Here is an 8462-nt window from a genome sequence, read left to right on the forward strand (position 1 = left end):
CAAAACCTAGTAGTTGTACATCAATAATAAACATAGGGACTCTGGGGTGGGGGAGATTCCATTCACAATTTCAAAACAAACAAATAAAAGAAATGAACAACGAAAGTAAATCTAGCGCTAAACCTGACCAAGAAGGTAAAATCCTTTTCAGTGCAAACACCAAGAGACTGAAGCAAACATTGAAGACACCAAACGATGAAGAAGCCTCTACTGCTAACGATCAGAATTCATCTTGTGAAAATGGTTACATTACCAAGAGCAATCTGTACATTCAGTGCACTTCCCACAATAATTCCAGCAATCGTGTCCACAGAATTAAAACCTAAAATGCAGAGGGAAGCACAGAGAATCTTAGCAAGAACAGTGCTGGAGGGGCCACTGTACTTTGCCTCATGTTATGTAGCCATAGTAACAAAACCACTACAAAAACAGCCCAAAGGCAGACATAGCCACAGGAAATGGATGGCCCAGACATAAAGCCATACAGTTACAGCCACCTAAGTTTTGACAAAGCTGTAAGTAAACACACACACACACACACACACACACACACACACACACACATACACACACACACACACACACACACACACATTGATGAAAAGACAACTATTTTAACAAATGGTGCTAAAAAAAAAACTCGGATTGCCATATGGAGAATGAAATTAGATCCATATCTCTTACCCTGAGAAAATTCAATAATGTGAGACCTGAAAGTCTGAAAGTGCTAGAGAAAAAAATAGTTAAATCAGTTTGAGGTATAGGCACAGGTAAAGGTGTTCTGAATTGGATTCCAAGAGCACAGGAAATTCAAGAATTGATAAATGGGATTATATGAAATTAAAAACCACCTATATAGTGAAGAAAATGATCATTTGAATTCAAAGATAGCTTATAGAATGGGAAAAAATCTTTCCCGACTATATATCATACATAATTAATAACCAGGTTTTAAAAATAACTACAAAACTTAAATCACATAATCTAACTAATAGATGGGTAAATGAAGTGAGTAGACAGATCTCAAAAGAGGAAATACAAGTAAATACCCCAAATGCTCAGCATCCTTAGACACCGGGTAATGTATACTAAAACTTCTTTGAGATTCCTTATCACCCTTCATAATGTTTTTCACCAACAAGACAAATGATAACAGATGCTGGTGAGAACTGGGAGGAGGAGGAGGAGGAACTCTTTTCATTGTTGGGGGGAATTTAAATTCAGGCAGCCACTAGAGAAATTACTATGGAGATTCATGAAAAATCCGAAAATAGATCAACCATAGGACAGGGCTATATGACCCTTGGGTTTATAACCATAAGACTCTAGGGCAGGATGCCAGGGAGAGATGCTTGCACACCCATGTACCCATGTTCATAGCTGTATCAGTGGCTCAAAGAACATCATAGAAGATAAGGCAGAAAGAAGCCAGAATACAAGGAAGTGTACTATGTGATGTAAACAAAACCTAGACAATGGCACCATCAATAGACATGCTAACGTGGAGAGGGGACAATCTCAAGGGGTCCCACCCCTACACAAAGAACTAATGACTGCTGAGAAAGGAAGGATTAGCCTCTCCCAGAGACAAGCCCCCTTACTAGTTACTCAGCACAAAGTGGTCATCTCTGAACCCATATACGCACAAACAACAAAAAGAGACTCAGCAGCTTGTACTTAGATGTTTATCCAGAAATATATATGTGACAAAAATAATCAGGGAAAAAGAAGCTGTCAGTTTGAGAGTGTGGGGGGACCTGGGGTGAGTAGGTGGGGTGGGAACATGGGAGGGGTGACAGGAAGGGAAGGAAAGGGCTGGTGTGATATGATTATTATACTTTAATTAAAAATAGAAAAGGAAACATTAGAAAGTAAGAAAAAGTAAAATTGAAATAACTGTCTAGAAATCACTGCTGCTGAGAATGAAACCGAAAGTGCTCACACGCCACATACCTGTCTGAGGGATGATAAGTGCTCACACACCACGTACCTGTCTGAGTGATAACAAAGAGCTCACACACCATGTACCTGTCCGAATGATAACTGGACTCTTAAAGAATACTGGGCATCTTGAGTACAATCAAAAGCAGCACGTGTGTGCTCTTACTTTTCACAAACAGGTGTTTGCAATTTTCTTTTGCTCTTCTAGAACCTTCGATGCATCTCCGTCTACTGCTGCTAACCAAGACTTAAAGGCATAGTTTTATGCTGGAGAGTGAACCTCAGATTTCCCAAGGCTAAGGTCCAGCAGGGGAATATGGAAAAGAAAGGGATGGAGAAGGGACAAAAAAAGGGAGCAAGTATTGTATTCAAGTTGAAGGAGGGGAAAAACCTGTCAGAATATTTCTGTAAATAGGTTTTTCTTAGAGTTGAACAAATTGGAATGTTCATCTGTGGAGCAATCAGTGTAATGGATTAAGGGCAGGGTTCACTGTCGATATGACTCTATTAAGCCCGTGGGTCTGAGGTGTTAAAACAATTCCTAGGACACTTACATATTTTGCTTTGTCCATGGGCTTTTATTTAGAAATGAATCTTCAGGTAAAATAGAGCTCCCTGCCTCTAAGATATTAGCAACTCCATATATTTCATGATTTTCATCAATAGGAAATATATATCATAGATAAGATTATGGGTGACATAAAAACAGGCCAGTGGTTACCTTGGGCCATAAATTTATGGCTATGGGGTTCAGTGTTCTGTAGCAGGAATCTTAAAAGTTCTTATTAATAAAATCAAACTTGAGCCAGGTATTGGGGTGAACACTGGAAGATCAGAGAACCAGAACAAGCCACAGCTAACCTCCCCTGGCCAACTTCTCAGCTGGTCTTGTTTCCTCAGACTGGAAGCTTCTGTGTCCTCATATCCAAATGGCTCTCAGCTGAACTGTGCTGCTAGAAGCCTGGAAGCTTAACCAGCCAAAATGCTTCACCAGGCCAAATGCTTCTAGTTTCTGGTCTTCACACCTTATATACCTTTCTGCTTTCTACCACCATTCCCTGGCATTAAAGGCTGGCTTTCTGGGATTAAAGGCTCACTTTCTGGGGTTAAAGGCGTGATGAGTCACCATGCCTGGCCGTTTCCAATGTGGCCTTGAACTCACAGAGATCCCATATGGATTTCTACCTCTGGAATGCTAGGATTAAAGGTGTGTGTGCCACCATTTTCTAGCCTTTGTATCTAGTGGCTGTTCTGTCTCTGACCCCAGATAAGTTTATTAGGGTACACAATATTTTGGGGAACGCAACACCACCACAGTGTTCCTGTGCTTGGCCATGGTGAAAATGCTTTGCAGCTGACAGAGATAGTCGCTGTGAAATTATGTGTGTGCACTAAATGTCTCTGACTTACACGTTTTACTTAAAAAAAACATTACATCTGTTTATTTGTATTTTTTATATGTGTGCACACTTGTGTGGCATAGCATAATATGGAAGTCAGAGGACAATCTTTGGGGCTTGGTCCTGGAGGTGAACTTAAGGTGTCAGGTTTAAGTATCAGTAAGTATTCCTACTCTCTGAACCACTTTGCTGGCCATGACTTATACACTTATGCGGAAGAACTGTGTGCTCTCTGACTGGGTAACTCATAGGATGTGTATCTCAAAAAAGCTGTTAAAATAGCAACTGTTCAAACCCTATTAAAGGACACATAAAATTTAAAAATAACCAATATTGTATGATTTTAGTGTAGTCATTATTTTTCTGTATCCATGGCTACATTTAAACTTTAACTTTACTTATAGGAATGAAATTAGAGAAAATGATCAATAAATTAGCATTTTATATACAGAGAAGAACCATAAACTAAAATGTAACATGGCAAATCTTTATTATTTATAATTTATTTAAAAAATAGGCTCATCTATGATATACTGCTGTGTAGCAGAGAAGCAGGGGATATTGGGATCTAACATAGATTTTCCTTGAAAAGATTATTTTACAGACAAATAATTTTCCTGTGAAAAATCTTTGAATTTTTTTTCAAATTTCATGGATCATGGTGATACCATGATTAATCTTGATTGCCATCTTGATTGACTTGAGAGATGTATAGGAGATCAATGACGCCTTTGGGTGTCTCTGTGTAGATATATACAAGGGATTAAATTAGGCTGTGACCTAATCTCTTAACCCCCTGATGGATTCAACATTTGAATAGACAATGTGGGAAATAGTGGAATTGTGGGAGACAAGAGCTCTTTGGAGGATGTGGGTCTCCAGGGATGTGCTTCTGAAGGGCATATCTTGTCCCTGGTCCCTCCCCCTTACTCCACTCTGATCCCTGGCTGCCCAGAGTGAGTGGTATTCCTCTGCTAAATGACTCTTCCAAGGTGTTCTATGTCAGCAGGCCCAGAAGTGACAGAGGCAGCTGACCATGGATGGAAACATAAGAAATAGAGCCAAAGTATATCTTTTCCTTTTTAAAAGTGTTTCTCCCAAGTATTTGCTACGGTGATGAAAAGTAAATACAGATAGGAGACCCCAGAAATTAACGTCTGCCCTTGACAAAAGTTGTTTCATGTCCTAGGAGGAATATGGTCACCAAGTGGTTGTTACTATTAAATGTAACATTAATTACTATTGAAAGACAGTGACTAAGCTTTCTTTGCTATTTACTCTGTTCACAGCGCCTTTTACATACCAAGACTGGGAACCCCGGAGTGGAGTGGTGTTAATGCTCACTGGCTTGGGAATGCAAGCTTGAGTTTGACTCCCCAAAGTCAGGCCACACAACTTACATACTGCTTTAAGTTTCAGTTTTCTTCATGAAATAGGGAAGCTATAAACTGTAAGATTATGTATGATCTAAATTTTAAAAAATGTAAAGAGGCCAGGAGGAGTTTGGGGCATACTTGAAGTACACATTAAATATCAGTCCTTATTCTTGTATTCCATGAATAAAGACAAACTGATGTTCTTTTTAAATATAGATATTGTCAAATCATTGAGTTAAATTATGTTGTATATCAAATATGGAAGTGTATGGTCAATTATTATTCTAAGAACACCATGAATAAACCCAATTTTGAATATAGACTATAACAATCACAAATTCTAGAAAACTGCAAATAATTTTATGAAAGTATACTTCCCATTTTATTTTTCTGAAGCCATTACTACTCTGATTTCAACACCCTATAAATGAATACAAGAAGAGAAAAGCATAGACTGTTATTTCTGTTGAACATAAAAACCAAAATCTTTGACAGAATTTTAGCAAACCAAACCAGTGATGTATAAAAAGCATTATGCAATATGACCAAGTTGGGTCTTTTCCATTTATGCCAAATTGATCCAACATAGAAAATCAGTCAGTGCTATCCACCACGTTAACAAGACACAGAAGGCAAAGCTTATGAGCACATCTGTTGACATAAGAAAAACATTTGACAGATTCCAACATCCATTCAAACTTGCAGTATGTCAGAAATAAAGAAACATCACCTCTAAGATGCAGAGCAGTATAACATTAAAAAAAAAAAAACTCTCCAAATTCTACTAGGGAACTCCTACAGCTGAGAAATACCTTCAGTGAAGTGGCTGGATGCAAGATTAAAAAATTTGAATAGCCCTGTGGACAGAGTTTTCCTTTCCCAACTGCCTGCTCCCAAATAACCCTGCAGCCTCTTCCCAAATAATTGACTTGGATACTTAATATGAATTATAAATGCTCGGCCAATAGCTCAGGCCTTTTACTAACTAGCTCTTACAAATTAACCCATTTCTATTAATCTGTGTGTTGCCCCAAGGCTTGTGGCTTTTATACCTCTATCCCATTTTGTGTGTCTGACTCATTCTCCATCTGGCTGGCGACTCCTCTGACTCTGTCCTTACTCATGCCAGCATTCTCAATTCGGCTTTCCCACTTTATCCTGCTCAGCTATTGGCCGGTCAGCTTGCTTATTAAACCCATCATAGAGACATAAATTCACACGATATATAGAAATATTATTCCAAATGGCCCTCCTATATACAAACGACAAACAAGCAGAGAAAGTAACCAGGGAAACAACATCTTCACAACAGCAATATCTTGGGGTGACTCCAACCAAGCAAGTGAAAGGCCTGTAAAAAAAAACAAAAACCTTCAAGTCTTTGAAGAAGGAAATTGAAGAAGATCAGAAGACAGAAGATCTCCCATGCTCATGGATCAGTAGGATTAACAGTAAAAACGTCCATCTTACCAAAAGCAATCTACAGATTCAATGCAATCCCCATCAAAGTTCTGACATAATTCTTTATAGACCTTGAAAGGACAAAACTCAACTTCATATGAAAAAACAAACAAACAAATAAAGAAAGAAACAAAGAAAGAAAGAAAGGAAGAAAGAAAGAAAGGAAGGAAGAAAGGAAGAAGGAAGGAAGGAAGGAAGGAAGGAAAGAAAGAAGGAAGGAAGGAAAGGAAGAAAGAAAGAAACAGGATAGCTAAAACAATCCTATACAATAAAAGAACTCCTAGAGGTTTCACCATTCCTGATTTCAAGCTCTACTACAGAGCTGTAGAAATAAAAACCATATGGTATTGGCTTAAAAAACACATTATCAATGAGCTCAGAAGATACAGATGTAAATCCATTCTTCTATGGACACTTGATTTTTGATAAAAAAAAAGGCCAAAATTATACAATAGAGAAAAAAAGCATTGTCAGCAAGTGGTGCTGGTCTAACTGGATGTCAGTGTGTAGAAGAATGCAGATAGATCTATATCTATCATCATGCACAACACACAAGTCCATGTGGATCAAAGACCTCAACATGAAAACAGATACACTGAACCTGATAGAAGAGAAAGTGGGAAGTAGCCTTGAATGCATTGGCACAGGAGACAATTTCCTGAATCTAACACCAGTAGCACAGACACTGAGATCAACAATTAATAAATGGGACCTCATGAAACTGAAAAGCTTCTGTAAGGCAAAGGACACCACCGTCAATAGGACAAAACAACAGCCTACAGAAGGGGAAAAGATTTTCACCAACTGACAGAGGGCTAATATCCAAAATATATAAAGAACTCAAGAAACTAGACATCAACAAACTAAACAATCCAATGGAATTAAAAATGGAATACCGACCTAAACAGAATTCTCAACAGAGGAAATGCAAATGGCCAAGAAACATTTTAAAGAAACATTCAACATCCTTAGCCATCAGAGACATGGAAATCAAAACAACTTTGAGATTCCAACTTACACCTGTCAGAAAGGCTAAGGTCAAAAACACAAGTGACAGCTCACACTGGAGAGGATGTAGAGCAAGGGGAACACTCCTCCACTGCTTGTAGGTGTGCAAGCTTGTACAGACACTTTGGAAATCAACATACCAGTTTCACAGAAAATTGGGAATTGATCTACCTCAAGACCCACCTCTACTGCTCCTGGGCATATAATTCAAAGGACGCTCCATTGGGACAAGTGATCAACCATGTTCATTGCTGCTCTGTTCATAATAGGCAGAAACTGGAAACAACCTAAGTGTCCCTCAACTGAAGAATGGTTAAAGAAAATGTACTACATTTACACAAGTATTACTCAGGTGTTAAAAACAATGACATCGGGAAATTTGAAGGCAAATGGATGGAACTAGAAAAATCATCCTGAGTGAGGTAACCCAGACGCAGAAAGACAAAAATGGTTGGTTTGTACTCACTTATAAGTGGACATGAGTTATAAAGTAAAAGATAACCATGCTGTGGTCCACAGATCCAGAGAGGCTAAGTAACAAGGTGGGGAGGGGGTACTTTAGCGGGGGCACAAGGATCTCCCTGGGAAGGGGAAATAGAATAGATTTCACTGGTGAAATGGGGGTGAGTAGGCCTGGGAACAGGTGGATCAACTGGATGGGGCAATGGAGAAAATACTGGGAGAAATGACTGGAATTGAGGGGCACTTCAGGGGCGAGGTGGAAACCTAGTGCAAGGGAAACTCCATGGAATCTACGAGAGTGATTCCTCGTGATGGGGTTCACAGTGCCTGAACCTGCCATCTTCTGTAACCAGGCAAGGCCTCAAGTGGAGGGATGGGACACCAGCCCAGCCACATAACCTTAGACCCTCACCATGTCCTGCCTGCAGAGTGTTCTGGGACCAGACCCTACCAGAATTGTCATCAAAGAGACGAGAGGGACTTCATCCAGCAACTGATGGGAGCAGATGCAAAGTCCCATAGTCAAACATTAGGCAGAGCTGGGGGGAGCCCTGCGGAGGAGGAAGAGGAAGGATCAGAGGAACCAGAGGGGTCAGGTACACCAAGAGAACATGGCTCACAGGACTCACGGGGGCTCATAGAGATCAGGGAGCCTGTAGGGGTCTGACCTAGTCCCCTGCATATATATTATGGCTAAGTAGCTTGGTGTTCTTGTGAGACTCCTAACAGTGGGAGCTGGGCAGTCTCTGGCTCTTTTGCCTGCTTGTGGGACACTTTTCCTCATACTGGGTTGCCTCATCCAGCCTTGATGTGA

Source organism: Peromyscus maniculatus, chromosome 13, assembly GCF_049852395.1.
Source record: "Peromyscus maniculatus bairdii isolate BWxNUB_F1_BW_parent chromosome 13, HU_Pman_BW_mat_3.1, whole genome shotgun sequence".
Classification (NCBI taxonomy): Eukaryota; Metazoa; Chordata; class Mammalia; order Rodentia; family Cricetidae; genus Peromyscus; species Peromyscus maniculatus.